General features: G+C 40.3%; 1 protein-coding gene and 1 pseudogene across 1 annotated transcript in view; one reads left to right on the top strand and one right to left on the bottom strand.

The window, feature by feature from the left end:
* LOC109438897 (opioid-binding protein/cell adhesion molecule) overlaps positions 1-23,193 on the bottom strand; it is a 581,752-nt gene that overhangs the window by 43,405 nt on the left and 515,154 nt on the right. The gene's annotated exons all lie outside the window — the stretch shown is intronic.
* Positions 12,101-12,671, top strand: LOC109438896 (cyclin-dependent kinase 2-associated protein 1; annotated as a pseudogene).

Genomic DNA, 23,193 nt, shown 5'->3' with positions numbered 1-23,193 from the left:
AAGACCGTCTTTGTGTAACAGCTTCTTTGTCAAATTAATTAATTCATGTAGCCTATATATGAACTATCACCTACAATACTCACAAGAAACCCTGCCCTCATGGAGCTTACATTTTAGTGGGGAAAGAACCAACATCAGATGATATAACAAATCAGATATATTAGTGATTAGTGGCTATCAAACCTGTTTTTAAGTGGCAGAATCCACTCTGCCAATGAAATTTTACACTGAAAATTCACCAAGTTATAAAAACTGAGCTGCTCTTTTGGGGTTGGGGTGGGGATGTGTAGCAACCCAGGATTGTAGTCCAGGGCTCATTTTGATAGCCATCCATTCCCTCTCTTTCCCTTGTTCCCTACCTCTTTCTCTATTGCTCACAGAGGCACCTAGAGATTCAGAGGAACTCCTGTGCGTTTTATGAATTGCAGTTAGAAGTAAACAGGTTTCCATTGTTAAGCAGAACACAGTGCAATAAAATGAAACGATACATAAACATATATGATATTAAATAACAATGAAAGATTCAAGTAGCAGGTCAGAACACAAGTCCAAAGCTGTGTGAATTCAACAATTAGAATTCTAATAATTGCTAAAGGTGTCTTAAGGAAGGAGAGCTCATACTAGGCTGAAAAATTTTAAATTTATTTTTAGTCAATTAGTTTAGGGGTTTCTGTACTTTAATTACAAGAAAATTATGTGTGTGAAATCTAAAATCCTCATGATGCATCTTGCTCATTTTCAAGAGTATTGTTGTCAGTAGCAATAGAAACTATAGCTGGAAGGACTTTATGTCTTCCCAGTTAGACCATAACCACATTATTCATCCATTTATTCAACAAATGATAAATGATTCTACCCGTGTTGCATGTAGAGGGTGGTAAGGGTGGAGACCCAACTTACGTCCATCACAAAGCAACATAATTCACCCAACTCATCAAATGTGGAAGATAGAACAATAGTGAGGATGTAAAGCGCTTTGAACTTGACAGAGGAAAGTTACCAAATGAATTTGTGGTATTATTTTTGTATTGTTCAACATAGTCCAGTTAAAGATTTAAATAATACTTTTTATAAAACGAATTTTTATAAGTTATATATGGTTATATAAGAGCATATTAATCACAATAATTAGCCCACCAATGCATGTGTGAGGCAGCAGAAATATTGACATATAAAACAATTCTAGTTGGCATCTTAGGGTCATGAAGATGATTAAAACAAGGAGTGTTATAAGTGCCTCCAGGGGCAAACTGAGGGTGCGTGGGAGCAGACAGGAGGCACAGAACCAGATTGGTGTGCAGGGTTCCCAGGAGAAAATGAGACTGGAGCTGAGACCTAGAGAATGAAGAGGAAATAGCACAGCCAAGAAGTTCAGGAACAGCATTCCGGGCAGAAATGGTTTCCTGCTCAAGTTGCAGAGACAGAAGGGAGTCAGACTGCTCTGAAAAGCACAGGAGCAGAGATGAGACTGGGAGATGGCTGGCCCAGATTGGAAAGGCCTTGAATACCATCCAAAGGAATGGTCACTTCTGACAGGTAACGAAGATAATAACAAGAGGTGTAAGACACATCTCCTGATATTAATAATCTTACACTATAGTTGTTGAGTAAATCTGTACACACACACACACACACACACAAATAGAATGAATCATTTTATAAATCATTTAAAATGATTTTATGAATGACTTAAAAGGATTCATTCCTTCAGAAGGTATTTATTGAGTGCCTACTATGTGCCAGGGACTGATTAATTACTGACAATACTGCCACAAATGATGTAAAATCCCTGTCTTCTAGTGGAGTAATAGTAAAGAGATAACCAATAAATAACAAACATAACATCAGACAGTAATAAGGACTGTGAAGAAACTGTCAGAACAACAATAATAACCAAAATGTGTCCAGTAATTCCTGTGGAGAAGCACTTGCCGTGCATTTCCTTGTTCTACATTCTCTGGTGCGGCCGTGGCAGGCCCACCCAGATTCCCTCCTCTGGACCGAAACACTCATCTCTCCAGCTGACTGGAATGCTGTCTGCTGAGTTCCCTCAGGGAGTTGGGGTGGTGACAGCCCTGCCTAACGATGTGCCCCATCCCAAGGTAGCATGCATTCAGTGACTTGTTATTACAGAGGCTGGGATCCTTCCTTGAGCAGGGACAATTCCAAAGGCCATCTCAGCACCAGAGTGCCCTGTAGGATGGACCCAGGCTTCTGTTACAGCTACTGTTCAGTTCAACTTCTTCAGCCCCCTGACAAGTTTACTCACCCTCATAGGGCTGTTGTTTCCAAGAGAACTCCCAATAAAACTGATACCAGGGACGGCCCGGTGGCTCAGGTGGTTAGAGCTCATTGCTCCTAACGCTGAAGGCTGCCGGTTCTATTCCCACATGGACCAGTGGGCTCTCAACAACAAGATTGACAGTTTGATTCCTTGAGTCCCGCAAGGGATGGTGGGCAGCGCCCCCTGCAACTATGATTGAACATGGCACCTTGAGCTGAGCTCCCTGATGGCTCAGTTGGTTGGAGTGCGTCCTCTCAACCACAAGGTTGCCAGTTTGACTCCTGCAAGGGATGGTGGGTTGCGCCCCCTGCAACTAGAAAACGGCAACCGGACCTGGAGCTGAGCTACGCCCTCCACAACTAAGACTGAAAGTACAACAACTTGAAGCTGAATGGCACCCTCCACAACTAAGATTGAAAGGACAACAACTTGACTTAAAAAAAAAAGGCCTGGACGTACACATTGTTCCCCAATAAAGTCCTGTTCCCCTTTCCCAATAAAATCTTAAAAAAAAAAAAAGGCAGATGATTGCTTTAAAAAACAAACAAACAAACAAACAAACAAAAACTGATACCAGTTTCAGAGACTTCTTACTAGTGAAAGCACCCCAAAACACTCTTGCAGTAATTTAAGAAACTGAGGCTCAGAATAGGTGCATGACCAGGGTCAGTCAGGTAGTAATGGAGTTCTTACCCCCACATTCTCCTCCCTGGAGAGCAGGATGGACAATCACTGCCATTGTTGCTCAGAGGAATGAGTATGGTGACACATGTGTAACAGACAATATAATGTTATCCAGAACTTCTCTTGGAGAGTACTTATCTGGCAAGCACTCAGATTCCGAAAAACGTCCTAAATAGCTCCAGACATTCATTCTTTCATTCAACAAATACTGACCCCCTCCTTACTGCTAGGCACAGCTGCAAACATGGGACACTCAGAAAACAGGGTGGTCACTTAAGTGTTTCGATTCCAGTGAGGAGAGCTGGTCAACAAATTGATGTGTCAATGATGCAGGGAAAACAAACAAATTAGACTGAGAGGGTGGAGAGCTATGGGAAAAGGGCTATTCTATCCTAGGTGGTCAGAAAAAGCCTCTCTGGTAAGGTCATATTTAAGCAGAGGCCTAAAGGGAGTAAGAAAATGATACCTGAGGGGTTGGTGGTGTTGAGTAGAAAGGGGTATTTCAACAGAACAAAGATAGATGACATACAATCTATGTGTCAAAGACCATGTAGAGAGCACTTCCGGAGCCCACTCAGACCTGACTTACACTCAGGTCAGACAAAAGTTGCATAAATCTTTGTACATCCCATTCCCAAGGCTAACTATAGTGTAACACACCCTGACCGGGCGCTAGAAAATGTGAATTCTAATCTAGACTTGCAATTTAATTATGCTTCAGTTTCTCCTGCAACAAGGTGCTGAGGGTAACTCCTTATCAGTTAGCCTTGCATTGTTGTGGTGAGGCTCGGAGGCAGCAATGATATAGTCACGTGCCCCTTAACCACAGGGATGTTCTTAGAAATGCATTGTTAGGCACCTTCATCTGTGTGTGAACATCACAGAGTGCAAGCACACGCACCTAGATGGTATAGCCCACTGCACACCTAGGCTGTGTGGTACAGACTATTGCTCCTAGGCTACAAGCCTGTGCAGCAGGTTACTGTACAGAACAACCTGAGATTAAATCAAGCACAAGAGAAAATGATACAATCAAGAGAGGTGGTAAACATGAGAGGTATGAAACTGCTGCTGGCATTGCATTAAGCATACTGCTTTACAGCAACTCTTTTCTCATAAATGGAAAGAGTCCACTCTAAAACAATAAAGGTATAGTATAGTAAACACATAAGCCAGTAACATAGTCACTTATTGTCATTATCAAGTATTATGTACTGTCCATAATTGTACAGCCTCTACTTTTACACGACTGGCAGCAGGTTTGTTTACACGAGCATCACCACAAACACGTGAGTAGTGCATTGTGCTAAGACGTGACGATGGCTATGGCATCACTAGGTGAAGGGGATGTTTCAGCTCCATTGGTACCATCAATGTATATGTAGTCTGTCCCTGACCACAATGTCGTTAAGGGGCATACATCTGGATAAGGGGTAAGAGTTGGTAGATTCTGATAATGCAGCATTTTTCAAACTTTTGACAGCATATTGGAAAAAGCAAATGATGTCTTACTATGACCCACTATGAAAATAGTGTTGACCTCACAGACCCCCTGAAAGGGTCTTGGGGACCCATGAATCGTAGGATCAATGAATCACACTTTGAGAACCATTGCCAATACAGAAGCTGAGATGTGCTGAGGTAGAACGGGCAGGGACTTTGGGAAGAAGACGGATGTGGACTAAAGATAAATAAAAATTTCAGCAGCAAAATTTGATGACTGGTATCCTGACAACAGGAAGAATAAGGAAAAACTATAAAAAGCAGACACAGGAACTCAAAAGCATAGCAACTGGGGGCTGTATTGCACAGGAGCAAATAACCATGCCCTTCAATAGTTCCATAGAGTATCACCGAAACTCAGCACCGTTCAATAAGCACTGTTCACATAATGACCTTGAGTCATTAAAACAAGGTTAAAAATATCAAATATACCATGCTTAAGAAGGTAAGGAAGAGAAAGATTTCTCTTAGAAAGAATCCCTTAGAAAAATTTCCATAGCAATTATTGAAAATTTAAAAATTGCTTTGGGGCTTTATTGAGATGTGATTAGCTCCTTTCAGATGATGGATAAACAAAGCATCTCAGTAATTAAACAAAAGCCCATGAAATTAGGTAGGATTATTTATCCTATTTTATAGATGGGCAATAGGGCTGAGTGAGATTAATGGCATACACCAGGACACTAAGTGAACCAAAGGAGAAACAGTGAGTCAGACCTCTGGTCCGATAACTGTGCCACTCCCACACCCCCTCTCCTAAAGCTGCCTAGCAGACTGTCCTAAACCAGCTGTGAAATCAAAAACCTCAGCCTATCTGGGAATTTGAGCCCAACCCAGGAGAGCCCAGGGAGGCTGGGTGTTCAGGGTTGAAGGTGATCTCTGCCCATCAGTCTTCCTGAGCCAGGAGCCAGTGGCACTGGACAAGAGATGATGATTTATAACATTTAAATAATGCAGTCAGTTTTGCTTCCTGGCCAGAGCCTCCTGGTTAGGGGCCCTGAGAGCAGGTTCTTCTGCTACGATGCTCACAAGAACACAACTTAAATTGCATTGCATCCTAATCTCTCTGGAAGGGAAGAAAGAATGGGCATTCAACAATCAAGATAATATATCTTAATCTACCTGATCCATCTCGTATGCCAACACGTAATTCATGGCAATACAATGAATTTCCACAGAGAGAATGTGGTCAGTGGTCAGGCCTGGATAATTAGGTTTTGCTGGGAAGCAGTGCTCAAGTTTGCAGCTAGAATTGTCCCTGATTATGGCACTACGGGAAGAACTGGGGTAGGGAAGTTGGCAAAATGCCCAGACCTCCGGAAAAGAGGCCCCAGTTTCCACAAGACCATGGGCATTCTCCACACATGCTGCTGCAAGGTCTGTCCAACGGGGCTAGTACAGGAAATAATTAAAGAACTTCCCCTATAATCATATCAATTTTCTGGATTAATCAAGTTAAAAAATAGCCACTTATCCAGCTCAATGAAGCAAGAACTTTGGGATGTTTGACTTGAGCTACCTTCATAATTGCCTCAAATTTCTCCTCACAATTTCTGTGTAAATATATCCTAGGAGTTGAGCTTTGGGGATCTCATGAACCGGCATCAGTTCATTTCCTTCCCCTCCCATTTTGTCCCCTTCACCACCATCTCTTTTCCCAACATTATCACACACACAAACACCATTTTCTATCACTGGGCACTCAGCCTCCTTAGCTTGCTTATGTTTTTATTGGAGGGCTCTGCACCATCTGACATTATATATATACGTCTTCATTGCCTGACGCCCACCCTAGACCCCTGCCTCCCACGGGCCAGTAGAATTTAAGCTCTATGAGGACAAGAACTTCGCTTTTTTCGTTACTGTATCTCCAGTGCTTAGAAGGTTGCTCTACACTTAATTGTTAAATTAATGAATGAATAAATAGATTTTTCCCTTAGTCAGATAACTCTATTTTCATTACTTATTTCTTGATTTGATGGCTCTTTGCTTACCTAACTTTTTTTCTGGGAAAATAAACAAATCATGGATACTTTCCATGATTTGTCTTTCCATAGGTCTTTCCAAATTAACTCTATACAGAGTAAATTCCTCTAAAATAATAAATTAACTGTATATGGGGACCTATGTTTTCTTCTTTATTCCCTCTTATACAGTTAATAGATGAGTAGATCCATTGGGAAAAGATTCAAAGAGTGAAGAAGGGTGGTGTGTAAGATGTAAACGTCATCACTATGCACAACTACGTCCTCCCCAGAGGAAAGCCTGGTTCGCAATTTGTGGTACAACTTAATATTACATTTTCTGTGCAGTTACACATACAGAAGCATGTAGATACACACATTAGTCTTTTTATTTTATGTTAACAGGATAATAATACACTTGTTAGTCTGTTACTTTTTCACGACATACCTGCCCATGTCTGTATTTTTTTTCTTTTTTTAACTAGTAAGAAAATTTATTAATATTGTTGAAGACAAAGTAAATACAAAAAATAGTAACTTTCTTAAATAATGTCATTAATAACAGTAAAGGTAAAGATAAAAAATATTTTTTTTCACAATTGCAACAAATAAAGTTAAACACCTAGAAATAACTTACAAAAGGGTAAGACTTCTATATGACTCCCACGCCAGAAAACTATAACGTTTTACCAAGAGACAAGAGAAAATTTTAATAAAGGTTATATACCATAATCTTAGATAAGAGACTGAATTTTTTAAAAAAAATCTACTTTTATTTTATTATTATTATTATTATTTTTTTTTTTCATTCATTTGTTTATTTATAGTTGAGTGTTTGCATGGTATATCTTCTTCTGTACTTTTACTCTCAAAATTATTCCTCCACTTAATGTGCATCTTTTGTCATCAGCATGTAATTTTTTTTTATGTTACAGTCTGACAAGTTTTTTTTTTTTTTTTTTTTTTTTTTTAATTAAATTTATTGGGGTGACAATTGTTAGTAAAATTACATAGATTTCAGGTGTACAATTCTGTATTACATCATCTATAAATCCCATTGTGTGTTCACCACCCAGAGTCAGTTCTTTTTCCATCACCATCTGGCAACCACTAAACTATTATCTGTGTCTATAAGTTTCTGTTTCTCATTTGTTTGTCTTGTTCTTTTGTTGTTTTTGGTTTATATACCACATATCAGTGAAATTACATGGTTCTCTGCTTTTTCTGTCTGACTTATTTCGCTCAGCATTACACTCTCAAGATCCATCCATGTGTGGATAAAGAAGTTGTGGTATATATACACAATGGAATACTATTCGATGGTAAGAAAAGATGATATAGGAACATTTGTGACAACATGGAAAAAATCTACTTTTAATGGATTTATAATTTTAGTCAATCATAATAAAAATATCAGTGAAATTTCCTCAGACTTGGTAAATTAAACGTCTTGTTCCTTATTCTTTTTATTGGCTGCATAAGAAAATATACCATCATTTCTTTAAACGGTCCCCTCTAAATGAGTATTTAGGTTGTTTCTAATGTGTCTCAATTAAGTACATTGCCATGAACAATTAAGTACATTGCCATGAACAGACCTCTACAGCTCTATTTGATCATATTGCAAAAACAACAAAAGAACAAGACAAACAAATGAGAAACAGAAACTCATAGACACAGACAATAGTTTAGTGGTTGCCAGAGGGTAAGGGGGGTGGGGGATGGGAGATGAGGGTAACGGGGATCGAATATATGGTGATGGAAGGAGAACTGACTCTGGGTGATGAACACACAATGGGATTTATAGATGATGTAATACAGAATTGTACACCTGAAATCTATGTAATGTTACTAACAATTGTCACCCCAATAAATTTAATAAAATAAAATTTAAAAAAAAAAGAATTTCTTTAGAAAAGGTTCTTAGAAATGCTCAAAATTTGATCAATACTGCAAATTGGCCTATTTTGAATTAACAACCTTGCATGGGCACCTGTGCTTTGTAAGGATGCCCGCCACTTTAATCCTCACCAAAATCAAATGTTATCTCCTTAAATTTTGCAAATTTCATTGCTTTAAAATATCTCCTTGTCATAATTGGTAATGACTGGATTTCTAGTGAAGCAAATCATCTTTTTATATTTATTATCTGTTTACATTGTTTTACCATGTAGTTCCTATTTACCCATTTTCTTCTCTTCGATTGTCTTTTTTATTAGATTTATAAGAATTTTGTATATGATTCATTTTTTATTATAGATATTGAGGATTTTATCTCATAATTGCTATTTATCTTTTTTATTTCATTTATGAACCTCTCTTTCATTGTAAAAGGTTTTAACATTGTCAAATCTATCAATCTTTTCTTTTTTTTATAACTTTTGCATTTTGAGTCTTAATTAAGAAGTCATTCCCAAACTCAAGTGTTTTTCCAAACACTTCTTTTAAATAAAACAAAATTTTTGGTTTATCACCACGAATCTATTCATGTCTATAAAAATAAAAAGTAAGGTTGATTGTAACTAATTTCACATACCCAAGTCACTGTTTCACATTCCTATCTTTTTCTTTCTTGTGAATTAAGAATCTGACTTGGGCTCCACCAATGCACGCTCATCTGGAGAGATAGATAAATTTTAATTACCTCAAGTATGTCAACTTCCCTTTCCATCTAGGCCTCCTTCCCTTCAGACTCAGACAGAATGCTTCATAGATAGAGGACAGCAGCAGAGGGATAAGTCATAAGACGAAGCCCAAGTAACTCTACATGAGAAAATGAAACTTTTATCACGCCTGGTGGACTCCTGTTGGAATAAGAAATGCTTTTAAACGGAATAAATTGAAAGGACCAAGCAATTGTTTGAACTGAGTCAGCAGTGTGGAAAGATTTGGCCTTGGCCAGGCATCTTACTTCACGCTAGGTGTCTCTGAGCATGTATACAGGCTCTTGTAGGAAGTGCCTCAAACAGAGGATCTCTAGTGTTTGCCTAGATGTAGATTCCTCCGTTCAGAGATACTGACCCAGGCCTGGCAGGTGGCATCTCTGTCATTGATACGCAGCAGATATGCATTTGGAGATTTTGGATCAGTTATTGAACAAAATAAACAGAGGCAGGCAATTTTAATTGTGTATACATATGTGTGTTTTTATAGAGGCTTATTATAATGTTGTGGCTTCAAATTAGAAAAAGGAAGGAAAGGAAAAGGTCACCTAATCTCTTTTACTTTGTGGAGGGGGAGGTGGCTCCACAGAGCAACAAAAAGAGGAAAGATAAGACTATTCTGGGCTGAGAAGTATAAAACTAAAGGATAATAAAATGAGAGCTGATGCAGTTTAAAGCCTGCTCATTACCTGGCCTGAGATATGGCACCTATTGTTGCTAGTTGCAGATTATTTCTCAGCCTGCTGTGGGCTGATAACAGACTGGTCCACTGGCCTGAAGGCTCATTGTTCTGCAGGCAGCAATGGTGCCTCAGACAGAAGCAAAGTTGATCTCTGCCTCAGCCATGTTGCTTTGGCCTTTTCTCTGCCTTCAGTGGGATTAAAAAAAAAAAATCAAGAATTTGTATTAACTTAGAGGTGCTCTGGGACCTTTTCAAGCCTCCCCCCTTAAGATTCCCATGACCTACTTTGGATCAGGGTGATTCTGAAAATAAAATGCTGAAGTTTTCTTTTCCTTGAGAACAATGTCACATTAGTCAACTTAAAAAGACTTCCTCACAGCACAAATTGTCTGTACAACTCCTTTGCCCCTTAATTATATTCCACCTTGTTTTATTATTTAAAGGCATCATATGAGTTAAGTGTTTACATATACATAAAATGCTAGAGTTGGAAGTGAATTTAAAGATGTAGTTTAATTCTCTTTTTTAATAGGCTGACACATGGAAGCCCCCAGAAAGCCAGGGAGAGTATGATCATCAGAGAATAATGAATGGGGAGATGAACTTTCTCCTCCCTCTCCCCCAGGCAACACTGTGAGAAAGGGGTTTCTGGGTCAGGTGGAGAGGGAGCCAAGTACTACAACAATTGTGAAGATCATGACCTCTCTAAAATCTTAATCATGTTCTGTGCAACTAAATGAGAATCAAGGATTCTAAACTCAAAGTTCAGGCTCTTCCCCCCATTGTTAGACCTGCTTCTAAAGGCAGGAGTGCTCACAACTTCAGAACAAAGTATTTGGTTTTGAAGCACTTGCCAAAGTTGAGTCAATAAATACCAGGAACCAAGTGGCATCCCTCTACTTTCTGACCTCCACACTCACAAACTTATATTTTTTTACATAATCTCATTTACTATTGCTCCAAAGAACAAAGCACACATTCATCTGGACAAAATGAATCTCCCCATGTGGCCTCTTAGTCTAGCTTCCCCACTTTCTTGGCTTGGACCTGGCTCATTCAGTCAATCCTCTTTAGTACTTTCTTCTGGCTCATTTTATTCAACCTGTATAGATGCCCAAGACTTTCCTCTCATTAAAATCAACTCCTTAAATGGCAAGTCCTCCTTTCACCAAAGTTCGAGTGCATGCTCTTCTTCCCTCCACATCAAACTAATTACAAAAAGAATGTATATCCTCCACCTATACTCCCCTTCCTTCTAGTCGTCGCACCTTTGCAACAAGCTTCTGACCTTATCATTCCATTTAAACTGCTTTGGCCAAGGTGATCAGTAGTCTGCTGTATAAATGTCATGGATTTTTGTCAACCTTGCCTTCACTTGATCTTTCCATGGAAAGATCCAGGACACCATGGACATCATCCTCACCATCAGCATCACCCCTTACTTTTGACAAGTCTTTTCTCTTGATTTCAACATCATTACTTTTCCTTGGTTCTACTTTCAGAATTCCCCTTCCTGTTAGTTCTTCATATAGACTTTTTCCTTTGCCCATCTCTTAGTGTTAGTGACTCCTGTGGCTCTGTCCTCAGCCTTTTTTCTTGCCTCGTGAAACTCTTTTGATGTTTCAACTACCACCTAGGTATACATAGATCAGAATAAGGGAACCTTGACTATAAGACCAGCCTACATTTTTCAGATAAATCGACACAGAAGTTTGACAATTTTTAGGAATGTAAATGAAATAATCAAATATTTATATACTCATACTTAATCATTTAACTTAAGTGAATACACACATTTAAAATAACAACAATACGACAACATGGATGGATCTTGAGAGAGTAATGCTGAGCGAAACAAGTCAGACAGAAAAAGCAGAGAACCATGTGATTTCACTGATATGTGGTATATAAGCCAAAAACGACAAAAGAACAAGACAAACAAATGAGAAACAGAAACTCATAGACACGGACAATAGTTTAGTGGTTGCCAGAGGGTAAGCGGGGTAGGTGAGGTAAGGGGATCGAATATATGGTGATGGAAGAACTGACTCTGGGTGATGAACACACAATGGGATTTATAGATGATGTAATACAGAATTGTACACCTGAAATCTATGTAATTTTACTAACAATTGTCACCCCAATAAATTTAATTTAAAAAAAAATAAATAAAAAAAAATAAAATAAAATAAAATGCTAAAATAACAACAATAGGTCATATCTACTGGTGCTGCGTGAGCCATCAACAACCAAAACTGTGCGAGACCTCTCCAGGGCGCAGGGACAGGCACACTGACTGGCGCACTGTCTCAGGGACCCGCTCTCAGTGCGACCACCTCGCAGGCCTGGCTCAGCTGGGCGTCGCACCCCTGTGGCTCTGGGCATGTCTTACAATGCGAACTTGACTGCACACAGGCCTGTCACCTCCCTCAAGGCCGCTGGGAGTGTCCACCCATCCCCCACCAGTACGGCAACGTCCTCGCAGTCCCGGCAGCTGCTGAGTGACTACGGGCCAGGCAACTGGGAACAGCCAGGTGCCCCAAAGCAAGTACGCCGAGGTGCTGGCCGTCATCGAAGAGCTGGGGAAAGAGATCCGACCCACCCACGCGGGAAGCAAAGAGCTCAGTGGAGAGACTAAAACAAGGAGGCATCGTCCATGCCAGAGGACTAGTTCGAGAGTGCTTGGCTGAAAGGGAACGGAGAGCCAGATGCTAGCTGCCTTGTTAGCTTGGAAGGTTTCCCATCTTCTTTCAAGAAGTTACAGTTCATCTCTCCTGTTCAGATGACACTTGCTTTCAAAATGGTAACAGTTTGGTTTCTACTTCCTGTGCCCCTCCCATGGTTCATCAGGCTCTGAATCTACAGTGCCTTGATTGAGAAGAGATCTTGCAGTTGATTAGGATTTACATTATGAATAGTCAGGAACTACCCAGGGTTTTTGTTTTTGTTTTTTTTAAGCGTTGACTCAAATGATGCACATAAAGGTTGCCTATCTCTGGCAACCACCAAACCATTGTCTGTGTCTATGAGTTTCTGTTTCTCATTTGTTTGTCTTGTTCTTTTGTTGCTTTTGGTTTATATACCACATATCAGTGAAATCACATGGTTCTCTGGTTGCCAGAGGGTAAGGGGGGCGGGGGGTGGGGGGTGGGAGATGAGGGTAAGGGGGATCGAATATATGGTGATGGAAGGAGAACTGACTCTGGGTGATGAACACACAATGGGATTTATAGATGATGTAATACAGAATTGTACACCTGAAATCTATGTAATTTTACTAACAATTGTCACCCCAATAAATTTAATAAAAAAAAAAAGTTGCCTATCTCACAGCAAACTGTAGTTTGCCTCCAAGATACTAATGTTTCTCTTTTGAATATATTTATGTTATTCAAATTGTTTTGTTTGTTTGTTTATTTTCAGAAGCTTATACAACTCTAAGGGTTTGGTTTTCAGTGTGTACTGACAGCACGCTTTACTTAGTAGCTGGTACCCATTTGACATACAGTATAGATTCAGCTTAATGTAACTTCTTTTTTGCTTAAGCATTTGCATGATTATTAGTGCTTTAAAGTCAATTAAAAACAAACAAATAAACAAAAAAAAAAAAAACGCACATGTTATAAATACAGAAGAGTTACTTACCAAACCTAACCTAACCTACCAAGGACACCTAATTTTGTTCCTAAGACTGTATATAGATTTCAGTTCTGCTTTTCCTGTAAGTTGATTCAAACATCTGGAAGTGAATGACTAAACCTGTTTGCATCTTTGCATGTATTTACTCGATGCAATAAAGCTTATTTTCATTAACAAAAAAATAAAATAACATAATATATAAACCGATATACGAACTTGGAAATGTTGCTTTTTTTCTCCATGGTCAATTCACCTCTTCCTATTGATCGTGATGTCAGGCTGTTAAAAGTCCCTAGAGGAAGACATGAGTCACCCAACACAGCTTTCCAAAGCATAGCATCTTCATTCCAATATTTTAGATAGAGTACGTTTTAACCTCTTGAATCTTATGGTGCCGTAAATGGAAATTAAACCCTGAACCACTTGTACCTCTTTGCATAAAATGTTGGTTGTTTTGTTTTTTCAGAGTGTTGTGCATCTTTGTGATTCCCATGTACTATGATGCTTTTTAAAAACAATTTCTAAAAGTCCATTTACAATCATATCTAACACATAATTATGAGGTCACAGCCACAAAAATAAAACTATTTAATTTAAATCAACGGTTAAAACCTTCATTTTTTAAAATTGATTCTCTCAGGCAACCTCCTAAATATCCCAAAGGAGCATTGATTGAGGTAGTTTCAGGTTAATGTGTCTACGCAAACATTACTTCATTGCTCTAAATAAGTAATTAAGAGAGCACTTTGATTATGGAATGCTCTATAAGGACCCTAAGGTAAAATAACTCTCCCTTTTCCTGGGGACTAATTTTAGGGGAAAGTCTCACATTGAATTAGGTCATTTATATAAATGCAGATGGATCTCAAAACTATCTCCTTCCCCAAACTCTCCAGAACTCCAGAAAAATGGGTCTAATTACATACTGAACCAGTCACACCCAGACATCCCATAGGCACCCCAAACACAAGATGTCTAGAATTATATTCATTACTTTGACTCCAATTAACTTATCTTCTGTATCTTACTGAAAGTAACCACTACCCAAGCCAGTTAGCAAGTCAGAATTCTAGAGTCATTCTTAGATTACTGCATTTGTCTTATTGGCGTTTATTCATTAGACAAACTTCTATTGAATAACTACTCTATTTTAAGTGCTAGGGATACATCAATCAGAGATGTCAGGCCTATGTATAATGGAATGTATAGTCTAGTAGACGGGTTAGGAACAAAATCATTAGAAAATGCCAGGAAAAATTTAGGAAAATTAAAATGAAATATATGATGGTGCAAATGAAACAAGATGATGTATTAGAGAAGGATTACAGGGTACGTTAGGTCAAAAGATCAGGGAAGTTTACCCTGAGTAGCAAGAAAGGGTTAACCATGTGCAGACACGGGGTACTAACGTGGCAGGCAGAGACTATAGCTTTCCCAAGGCTGAGGCATAGGGACAAGTATGACAGACAAAGACCAGGAAGGATGATGAGACTAGAGCAGAGCAAGCAAAGGGCAGGGCAGGGCTGTGTGTGTGTGTGTGTGTGTGTGTGTGTGTGTGTGTGTGGTGGCGTAGTCATTATGAGGTGAGGCTAGACGGGTAGTTAAGTGCACAAGTATAGAGGAGATGTTTAAATTTTATGCGAAGTGCTCTCAGACAACATTTCAGAGTTTCGAACAGCTAAATGATTTTATCTGATTTATGTTTTTAAAATGATAACTCTGAGAATGTATTATTGGGGAAAGGGTCCAAAAGTGGAAGCGTGGGGACCAGGACAGAGGGCATTTTCATAGTTCAGGCAGAAAATGCTACTGTTAGACTGAAGGTGACTGCATGAATGAGGGAGACACGGATAGATTTAGGATGTATTCTGGCAAGAGGGCCACCAGGGCTTCCTATTAGATTGGCTATTTTAGACAAAGGAAGGTGAGGGACTAAGGAAGATTGCTATGTTTTTTTATATGTGCTGACTAGATGGATAGTTGTGCCACTCACTGGGACAGGGCAAACTAGGAGAGAAGCAGTTTGGGGTCCACAGGAAATCAAGCATTCTGTTTTAGTCTTAAATAAATTTAAGATATCAACTAAATACCCTGTAGAGATGCCCAGTAGTAAAAGTAGCAGTAGTAATAGTCATAGGAAAAGCTCATATTTGAGTGCCTCCTAAGTGTGATAATAGATACTATGATTATCTTACTTATAGAAATGAGGAAATTGAGATTAAGTAATTTATCCATGGTTGCTCAGTTATCAAGTGACAAACCTAGAACTGAAAACCAGATTGTTTGGTTCCCAACCATTATATGTACTGCACTCTCTCTATGAATTGGGGAATCATCGTCATATCGCTGGTGTTTAAAACCAGATGATTTAAAGGTATAGAGAAGAAAAGTTGTCCCAGCACCTAAGATCTCCAATACAGCAAGAAACAGCAATATAACAGAACAACAACCTCAAACAGAACTGAAAAAAAGAGCTACTGGGAAGCTAAGAAGGACTCTATGAGAATTTGAGAGTCCTAAAAGTCAAGAGAAGAGTGATTCAAAAAGAAGGTCATGGTCAACGGTTTCAAGTACAATGAACACTGGAAAATGATCAATGAAATCGGTACCACATTATTCAAGACTAACCTTGATAAACATTGTTTCAACAGAGTGGCAACCTACTTGATGAAATAAAGGGGGAGGATGCTTTGATATTAGGTGCAGCACTTCATCAATGTAATGGGACAAGGCAGTGTGTCTGAGTAGAGAGGCCAGTTGGTTGGTGTGGTCAACCCTTCTGGTTGCATGCTCATTAGCTAGTGCGCCTGTTCTCCTTACTATTTAGCTATCTGTTATTGTAGAACCCAAGCTTAGTGGCTTAACAGAACAATCATACTTTGTTTTCTCTTATGGCTTCTTTGGGTGAGGAATTTGAGAGTGTCTCAGTTTAGTGTTTCTGGTTCAGGGTCTTTCATAAAGTTGTAGTAAGGGGGGCGGGGGGTGGGGGGTGGGAGATGAGGGTATGGGGGATCGAATATATGGTGATGGAAGGAGAACTGACTCTGGGTGGTGAAAACACGATGGGATTTATAGATGATGTAATACAGAATTGTACACCTGAAATCTATGTAATTTTACTAACAATTATCACCCCAATAAATTTAATAAAATAAAATTTTAAAAAAAATGTTAACAGGGGCTGCAGTAATCTGAAGGTTTGACTGTGGCTGGAAGATCCACTTCAAAGTGGCTCACTCACATGACTGGAATTGGTTATCTGGTCTCTCCAAAGGACTGCTTAATTATCCTCAAAACGAGATCAAGGTGAAAGCTGCAGTCCCTTATATGACCCAGCCTTGAAAGGCATGCCATCACTGCCGCTGTATTCTATTGGTCACACGGCTCAGCCTTACTCATTGTGGGAAAACACTGTACAAGGCACGAATGCCAGGAGTTGAAGATTGTTGGGGGTGGGGCCATCTGGGTAGCTGTCCGATTACTACAGCTCACTAACCAAACCTCAATTTTATTCAGAACATTCATATACTCAGCTAAAAATACTGAGCAAGCCAAGCTGGGGAGGTCATATCACTGAACAGGAATTCCAGGAAAGCTTGAGAGCAAGCTGAGGTGACATCTGCTCCTTTGGCTTTTGCCTTCACCTTTCCCCTTTTTCCTGCCTGGAAAATGGACACAAAGTTTGGAGGAGGAGTACCTGCACAGCACAACAGCAAAACTAGTGTGCCAAAGACAGCTCTAGAATGCGTCCCTCTTCCTGGTGAACAAATGTTTCACATTTGAGTCTAAGTTCAAGGGATGCCTCTTCCAGGGTGTCTTCCTGACAAAACCGCTCCCTTATTTAGGTTTTATGGCATATGGTATAGGTGTCTATTGCAGCAAGTTAATTAATTTTTTACATTTATTTGTTTGAAGTTCTATTGGTCTTTACCAGAATACAAGATTTTTGAAGGCAGGAAAGTATTTTATTTGTCTCTGTATCCCCAGCACTAGAATTCCATGCATTGTCACTGCATGAGGCAGGGGAGGCAAGTCCCTATGGCATCTGTTTCACTACCTCAAAGTGCTGCATTGAGAACTCAGTCTCAGCAAACCAACAGTCCACTGAGCCAATCAACTGGTCCCGCACTCATTTTTTTTTTTTAAACTGCCTCTTATGCTCTGAATGTTAACCCAAAAAGATTTTACCCCAAGCCATTACTATGGCTTTGCACATACTAAGCACTCTACAAAAATCTGTTGAACGTATAGGCAGTTCTAGTTAATATCTAGCTAGTAGGTAGCCGAGGGTTGACACACTCCATCCCTGTAACAGACACCTGAGGCACATTATAAAGGACCATGCTCTGTAATAAATTCTTCTTGCATATCCTTGGTGATAATCATCATAGAGAGAGAAATGAGCAGCTCCCTGTAATATTTATATTTCCTAACAGCAAAGACATTCTCTTCTGTAATTCTGCCTGTAAAAGCAGCAAGGAAGCCAAGAATATACAAGTTCTCCATGGCAACTGGGTCACAGCAGCATGCAGCCTGGGCCAGGGATTCAGATAAATGGAACAAGTGGAGGTGAGCTTCCAGTCACACGAATGATGCCTTACAGAGGGGCTTGCACTGAAGCATCTCTACCTACTGGGACTCACAGCCCACAGCACGAGGACCCCATGCATTGTCACTGCATGGGGCAGTGGAGGCAAAGCCCCACGGCATCTGTTTCACTACTTCAAAGAGCTGCATTGAGAACTCAGTCTCAGCAAACCAACAGGCCACTGAGACAATCAACTGGTCCCACACTCACTTTTTTTTTTTAAACTGCCTCTTATGCTGTGAATGTTAACCCACAAAGATTTTACCCCAAGCCACCAGGCACCAGGGAGTTCTTTTCATGTAACCTTAGCCTCTCAGATCATTTCTCTCAATTGCACTAGAGAACTCCCTCCCTTCACTGGTTTGGAAGGGGAAGCAGACTAAGCACCTGGTTGGAGGGGACAGCTGTTTAATGCATAGCAATGAAAACCGCCCATTCAAATCAGTCAACTCCTCCATCAAAGACAAGAAGCACCAAACAGCAGCAGCCAAGTGAATGACCTTTGGCAAAGCCATTCTCAGGAGCAAGGACCCCAGCCAATGCAAGGCATTAATGGAAGTTCACACAAGGGGGAAAAAAACAACTGAAGGATGGGAAAGACCCCAGGGCAACTCCAGACACAGAGCCCACTTCTTCAGGGCCCTCCTAAAGAGGAAAGCCCCACTGGGAAAGTGAGGCACTCCACACAGATTAAATTTCTGTCACTAACGAACTCCAACTGGGTCAATAATCCAATTCCCTCCCTGTCTGTGCTGCTGGGGAAGAACTGATTATGGATTCCTGTGTTCAGCACAAAACTATGGCATTGACAAGGAGATGGCATTTTGACAGGAGGGAGTTTCCCAATGGTAGAGAAAGTACTTCTGTACCAGCAAATTGAAGCCAAGATTCATAATCTAGAACTACATTAAGGAACAACTTTGCAAGGTTGCCCAAATGCTGAGAAAGGTGACAATTCAAACCAGACCCTCTATGTATTTGGAGATGCCAACAGCACTCTCTGAAACCCAAGGCTGATTAATTAGTGAGAGCCATTGGTGCCAGCACCAGAACTGGCACATGCTCTGGCTGACTCATCTCTAGAATAAGCAGTAGGAAAGAAGGGAACAATAGATGACTTCAGGTGAGGGAGAAGAGCCTGTTTGTGCTGGTGAGGATGGGGGCAACTGGCCTACATTTTCCAACAGACAGACCAAATGTGTGGCAGTAATCATATTCATAGGTCATGATTATGGAGTCAGAAACATTAGAGATGGAAACAGACCGATTGGGTCAGGTAGCTGCCTTCTGCCTTTGCAGCTTTGCTCGCTGATGTAAATTTGTTGGCCCAGTTTTTATCCTGTTTATAACTTGCAGTGAGAAGCCATCACAACAGAATGAACCTGGAATCTGTGGTCAAAGAGAGATCAAATTAAGAGGAACTGAACCTCTTCACAAAGTAGGGGGGGAAGACCCAGGGGAATATAGGAAAGCAGCAAGATCAAACAACAACCAGATCTCAGGTTCCCCATGGCCCATCTTTGTCAGTCCTTGCTTGCCCCAGAGATGCTCAGTAGCAAAGACCTGCACTCTCCGACATGGCCCAGCCCCACATTGTTCCTAATGAAGCCTGACTGTGTACTCAAAATCTCAGTCCCCACTAGTGGGCAGAACCAGAAAGTCTTCTGCAGTGACCGCAAGATGGTTGGTAACCGCTGGCTTCCCTTTCTAACTGAGCTCCCTCAGTTCATATGGTTGGTCTTCTGTCTCAATCCTCTACTTATACTCATTTCCTCACCAGGGTGGAGCTCCACTCTTAACCTCAGCAGGTTTTATTGGAACCAGGACACCTACGTAGCTCCTATTGGTCTCTCCTCCAAAGCCCTCAATTGTAGTTACTGCAGGTAAAATGAATAACTGTACCTGACACCTCAACTTTGTGTCCCACCTGGTTAAGAGGAACGTGCTGCCCTAAGTGCACAGTGGCCATTGTCCTTGGGTCCCAGCCCGAGCCTGTCTTAGTGCCCAGTTGCCTGCAGAATCTCCACCATGATTGGAGGCACTGCTCCTCCTCACCATGCTGCTGGTTTATTTTGCCAGCCCTGGACCACTGGAGCTTTTTCATTCCCATGTTTTCATCTACTCTTAGGGTCTCTGCCAGAGTCACAGAAGAGCCCAGGGGATAAGAACACAGGATGGATTTGGAGGAGTCTGTGTGACAGCTCAGAAGATCTTGGGGCTGGCCTAAATTCCAGAGCTATGAAAGGTTTGCACCTCTTATTTTTCCTATTGCATTTTGCTAAGTGGGTCACTGTGTTTATGGAAATGAAGCTGTTACATGTAGAGATTTTGAAATTAGAGCTATATATGTAGTCTAAAGAGTAAATTAGAGAAATTTATTAACCTTCTGTTATGGGCTGAATTGCAACCCTTCCCCCCAATTCATACTTTCAAACCCTAACCCCATCAGAATGTGACTGTACGAGGTGTGATCAAAACATATGGTGGATGTTTAACTAAAAAAGATCATTACATTAAAAGACACATTGCCATTAACCCCGCTCAAAATGCTCCCCCTAACTTCGAACACACTTACCCCTCATTCTTGCCACTTTCTGAAGCAGTTCTGGAAGTCCTCTTTCGTGAGTGTCTTTAGTTGTGCTGTCGTGGCTGCCTCGATGTCCTGAATCAATTCAAAACATTTTCCTTTCATGGTCATTTTGACTTCGGGGAAGAGCCAGAAGTTTCATGGCGCCAGATCTGGTGAATAAGGTGGATGAGGACACACTGTAATGTTTTTATTTGACAGAAATTTCCTTTTACCAGAAGTCATGTGTGAAATAGATCCTTTCCGTTGTGATCACAAAATATGGTGAATGCTGCTGCTCAGTGCCATTCAATGGAAAGGCAGGGATCTTCAATATGGGAAGCAGCATGTCAAACCTTAGTCACAGTGTGTGATAAGTTTCAATTTGTTCGGTGCAGTCAGTCAGGTGTGAACTATGGTCGGGAGAAGGTGTGTTTTAAAGTGTGCCGTAAATCATCCTCCATCATGACAACACTCTGTGTCACACATCACTTCTGGTAGACGGAAATTTCTGTCAAATGAAAACATGGTGTGTCCTCATCCACCTTATTCACCGGATCTGGCACCGAGCGACTTCTGGCTCTTCCCCAAAGTCAAAATGATTCAGGACATCGAGGCAACTGTGACAGCACAACTAAAGACACTCATGAAAGAGGACTTCCAGAACTGCTTCAGAAAGTGGCAAGAATTGATGGGATAAGTGTGTTTGATGCGAGGAGGGAGTATTTTGACGTGGATTAATGGCAATGTGTCTTTCACCGTAATAATCTTTTTTATTTAAACATTCACCATATTATTTGATCACACCTCATATTTGGAGGTAGGTCCCTTAAGGATATACATTGTGTGAACGTTAAACTCATGTGAAACTGCTCTATCTCACATATAGATACCCACACTAATTCAAATATGCATTATAAATAGTCATATAGATATACAGATAGTCTCATGATTATAAATTCTTTAGATAGGTAGACACATAGACAAATAGGTCTTTATGGCTCTGGGCTAGTGTCCTAAACTCTTTCAGCCTCTGTTTTTCATTCGTAAAATGGGGATGATAAGAGTATCTACCTCAGTAGTGGTGAAGATGTACAGGACCCTTAAAAGTCCCTGAACCTAGAAGCATAAGTGATACAAAGAATACATACACTCACATTAAAACTGATATGTGGTATATAATCCAAAAACAACAAAAGAACAAGATGAACAAATGAGAAACAGAAACTCATAGACACAGACAATAGTTTAGTGGTTACCAGAGGGTAAGGGGGGTGGAGGGTGGGAGATGAGGGTAAAGGGGACCAAATATATGGTGATGGAAGGAGAACTGACTCTGGGTGGTGAGCACACAATGGGATTTATAGATGATGTAATACAGAATTGTACACCTGAAATCTAAACAATTGTCACCCCAATAAATTTAAAAAATAAATTTAAAAAAAAAAAGAAAAAACTTTTAATGTTTACATTACACAGAGGGTGCCAAAAAATGTATACACATTTTAAGAAAGGAAAAACTGTATTAAAATGGTAATACAATGAATGATGCTAGCATTCATTTGATTAACGCCATCTTTTGAGTGAATGTCATACGACGCATTACACCATAATTCAACTTTGAAAAGTAATACATAGATAACATCTCTTAAAACGTGTACCTTTTTTTGACACCCCCCCCCCCCGGTATTTACCTGTAAACTTCAAATAATAGAACCACACTCCTGAAAGGACCTTAGAAACTATGCAGCTCTTTTTTATCTTTTCAGTGTTAAGCCTCTTTAAAGAAAGTGTTTCCCCATGCGTCCTATTTTTTTTTAAATATTTGTCTGCCATACAAATTGCATTTGTTTTTCCAACTTTTTAATTATTAAATGTAGATACCTTTTACATCTGAGGGTTTATCATGCTCAGTTGATATGATCTGAGTCCAAAATAGGTGAATTGACCATTTTTGAACTTTGATGCACTTTTTAAATACTAAAAAGAATTAATGGACTCTCTTGTCCCCTATATGGACCATATGAATCTATGTTACCTAGGTTGAAGACACTGATGGAGTCCAACCCCTTTGTTTTCAAATGAGAATGCTGAGGGCCAGAGTGACCTGCCCAAGTGGCTCTTGAAGCCAAGTCCCTTGATGCTGCCTGGAGCTCTTTGACGCCCCCCACCACACACATATACACACTACTGGTTACATTCCCTCTTCATCAGCAAGCCTGCACTCCCCAGGGTAGACCCAGATGGCAGCAGGGATCAGAGCCAAAGATGATCCATTCTTTTGGACTAAACAATGGCAAACACTCCCTTCCCTCTCAGTCTAAACAAGGCTGTGACATACAGGGGCGAAGGACTTGGCAAGAAGTGAGCAAATTATCAGTCTAGCTGAATTGGAGGCTGGAGGCTGGTTTTAGGGGAGGCCTTTTGGGGCTAGGCATGCCTTCTCTATTGGACACAACTTTGATTCTGGAAAACTGAAAAGGGCCGAGATGTGATTGAGAAAAGAGGTCAAGGCTGTTCTGTGGTATTCTAAATGCAGGCTTAAGAGAAGGGAAGTTCCCTTAACCTCCAACATAGGAAAGGGTGCAGAGTGTCAAGCCCAGAGCAAAGTCCATCTGGC

Source organism: Rhinolophus sinicus, linkage group LG16 (genome assembly GCF_036562045.2).
Source record: "Rhinolophus sinicus isolate RSC01 linkage group LG16, ASM3656204v1, whole genome shotgun sequence".
Classification (NCBI taxonomy): Eukaryota; Metazoa; Chordata; class Mammalia; order Chiroptera; family Rhinolophidae; genus Rhinolophus; species Rhinolophus sinicus.
This window is presented reverse-complemented; position numbering and strand designations above follow the sequence as displayed.